Source organism: Poecile atricapillus, chromosome 5, assembly GCF_030490865.1.
Source record: "Poecile atricapillus isolate bPoeAtr1 chromosome 5, bPoeAtr1.hap1, whole genome shotgun sequence".
NCBI lineage: Eukaryota > Metazoa > Chordata > Aves > Passeriformes > Paridae > Poecile > Poecile atricapillus.
Window position 1 is genome coordinate 8,987,496 of NC_081253.1, and position 3,940 is coordinate 8,991,435.

Here is a 3,940-nt window from a genome sequence, read left to right on the forward strand (position 1 = left end):
TTTTTTTTTTTTTTTTTTTCCAAGCTGGTAACATTTTGCTTGACAACACCAATTTCCAGCAATGGGATCAGAGCAGAGCCATGGTTTGGTCTGATCGTGTTTGCGTTGCCCATACACGAGTGATGGCTCCCAAAACAACACTGCTGGGAGGTAAAGCATGTTTTTTACAGGCCACCTGCCTCTGCTTGATGTCAGGATGCTTGTGCTCCCCATGGTCAGGGATGAAACTCAGAGTCACAGGGCAACAATCCTGGGACAGGCTCCTGCATTGGCAGGTGGAGATGGAAAACCTTGTGGTTAGAGGTCAAGGAATGTCCCTCTGCTTTTTTAAGTATCCCTTCAGAACACAGCCTTTATGCATTTACCCCTTCCAAAGGGAGAAAAGGAAGTGTTCCATGGAAAGCATGGTGTTAAACATGGGTTACAAGTACCTGGGAGAGCTCAGAGCAAGTCAGACTGTTGCTTTCACATCTGATATTCAGTGCATTGCAGCTCAGCACTCCAGACACACTGCACAGCTCACTGCCCAATATTGGACCCAAACCCATCCCTCCTGCAAGCCTTGCACCAACTCTGAAGTCCCATGAAGCCTCTGCAGTCAGACAGTGCCTCCTGGTCAGGACAGGGAGACCTGGGCAAAACCAGGGCCATTCAACAGACAGGGAAAGCAGCTGACAAAAGGAAGGAGAAATTTTAGGACAATTTTGTGCACAACTGTGAAGCACCCAGGGAGAAGAACCACCTTGGTGGTAAAGCTGACAGTCATCAAGAAAACTGTTGGCTGTGGGCAGACTTCAGACAACACTTGGTAAAGAGGTAATGGAAGAGAAAATCACAGAATGGTTTGGGTTGGATGGGACTTTAAAAGACCATCTTGTTCCAACCCCCCTGCCATGGGCAGGGACACCTTCCACCAGACCAGCTGGCTCAGAGCCCCATCCATCCTGGCCTTGAACACTTCCAGTGATGGGGCATCTACAGCTTCCCCAGGCAATCTGTTCCAGTGCCTCAACACCCTCACAGTAAAGAATTTTTTCCTAATATCTAATCTCCCCCTAAACCTACCCCATTTCAGGATAAAGGCAGGAAAGCCACAGCAGCCCAAGGATAAACCTCTGCACACAGAGGTGTATTATCAGCTGCATTTTTACCTGGCCAGTTCTCTGACACAAGGGTGCAAAACACAGCTGGCAGCACCCTGTCCAAAAGACCAGGCATTTGCAGGGAAAAGGCTCCTGTGGGGTTTACTCAGTTATTGCATTAGGGGGTGTTTTGCTGCTTTCATGCTATAGCAATGTCTGGCTGTTTCACCATCAGTGTCATCATGATGCTTTCAGTGCTTCTGGAAAGGTTACAGGAACCAGAGGACCAGAGATCAGGTGAGAAATTCAGTTTCCAACGCCTTTTTTAAATACTAATCAAATACTAATAAGTGCTGGTTATGGTAAAAAAGTCAGAAACAGCCCCCAAGTGTATTTTGAAGACAGAAAGACCAGCAGGCAAAGAAAAAAGGCTCCCAGTTTTATTATTTTGTATAATCAGACTATAATTGGAGAGCAGACGCTGTCTGTAGCACACTGCCATTGGGGACTCTGATTTTCTAATAAGAAATCCATGAGGGAATTAGACACTGTTTCAGTGGTGTTCTGGCTGATTTAAGGGATGCACCTGGAGCCAGAATTCATGCCTTCAGTTGCTGTACTTCACCAAAAGCAAAAAATGTAGGTGCCACTTGTAAATCCCTGCAAAAAATGGGTCTGCAGTGGCAAGAGTGAGAGCCCCTTAATTATAGCAGTGCTTTTGGGAGCTGTGATAATTAGGAGTTTCCGGTGTTCTGGAAATCAAAGCGGTTTCTATTCTCTTATTTAATTAATCCAGGCTTTTATCTGTGAAAGTGGAGATGAATTAAGGTTCTGCTCTAGGCAAAGGGCAATGATGCTTGTGCAGCCCCTGGCAGGGTGAAGCCACTGGACCCCCAGGACCTGGGTGACATCCTTCACACTGCAGCATCCCTGGCCTCCAGGTATTGATATTTTGGGGGATGAAGGGGGAAGACCAGAGGGCGACATGCCTCGAGCAGGACTCACCACAGCATGCACATATCACAGAACCCTGCTGCACAGGGGTGTGCAGCCGTGTACCCATGGCAGGGGACACACTGCCTGCCTGCAGGAATTCAGCAGATAACAGACACCCAGCATTTATCACCTCCCCACATGGGAAAGGGTGAGTCAAGCTGCACAAAAATCGCAGGATTGGTAAAAAATCATGATTTTTTTTATTATTATTTATTTATTATTTGGGGGATTTTTTTCTGTTCAAAGGAAATTATTGTTATAGGCCCCTTTTATTCCACGCTGGGAAGGGTTGATTTTGGGAGGCTTTCTAAGGGCTGGGAAATCATACTGAAAATCCATGTGACTCTTAGAAGATGACAACAGCAGTATGGGATTTGCGGTAAAACCATTCAATATTCCTCCATGATGTGAACTGTACATGCACGGATGGCAGAGAGAGGTTTCCAGCTGTAAATAAAGCCTCCAGCTGATGGGATGACCTCAGTGCTCAATGCAGGAGCATCTGTCACCCACCAGAGCAGAAGGCAGCATAATGCAATTAACCCGTACAGCTAATTAATCAAATCCAGCCCCGACAATGTTATCAAGGAGCTGCCTGGAAATGATTCTTTATGTCAAAGTCTATTTTTAGATCAAATAAATCCAGACCCATCCTGGGCAAGATCTGCTCCAGTCTGAGGCATCTCCACAGTTCATCATTTCCTGGCAGTGAATTCTGCTGAAAGTACCCAAACCACGGGCTCAGCCCTAGAGCTGTGCCCCAGAGCAGCTTTGTATTCCATTAAACAGTTTTCCCAGAGGTAAACTGAATTTCTACATCCACCTTCCTTAACTTTCGGTCTGTTTTCTCCTTCTCCTACTAGATGGCGCCTGCATGTCAGGCGGAGACGAGCCCCGGCGGGGAGCATCTCTACCAGGTCCCCTCCGTGAAGGAACGATAAATGCCACTTCTCCCCGAAAAGCCAGGCAGTTGAGAAGGCGATAACCTGCCGGGAGCTGATTAGAAGCAGGAAGCTGTTTTCTGGTAGGGCCACGTTAACTGTGCTTCTCCAGGGGATGCTGGCAGAGCCCCGGGAGGGAGGGGGATAATGGGGACCCATCCAGAAGCTGTATCCAGCCTAGCCCAGGTGTGCACAAACCCTGTCTGGACACTTGCAGCCCAGACATCCTGCTGAGCACCCTGGCGAGCACGGCTGCGACAAGGCAGTGGCAAGGAGGATGCTGAGGCTGGCAGGGATGTGCAGTCACCCACACTCGGCCACAGCTCACCTCAAAAGGCCTGGTCAGAAAAGCCGGCATTTCATTGTCATTTCTGGGTCACCAGGAGGAGACATGCAACCGATGGGTGATTGGGGTGGCTACAGACAGCCACCATTGCCCCCACACCGCTCTCAGGTGGGAGAAGGGCTTTGGGGGTACAGCCCATCCCTCCCTACCTGGCATACCCTGGGAGGGACACAGCAGTGCTTTGCCATGCCAGAAAACTGTCCCCAGGCTGCTTCCCTCTGCCTGCTCCCTCCTGGCAGTTCCATGAGAATTCAGACAGAGCTGTAGGTATCAGCATCACTCCCAGTCCTTCTGGGTAACCCCAGCAAGGTGGAGTGACAGCATGAGCTACCACTTCACCCAACAAAAGCACTGTGTGCCCAGGTCTGACTCCACAGAGCCATCACAGCTCCCCACATCCCACTTTTGCAGTCCCCAGCTCATTCCCCGACACGAGCTCTGTATTTCACAACTGTGCCAAACTAACTCCTGGCCTCTGCTCACTGGCAATAATTAACCACGTTATCTCCACACTCCACCTCTGTTGTACATGTGTATTGTACATGATCCAGCCTCTCGGCTCCTTTCTGAGCTTG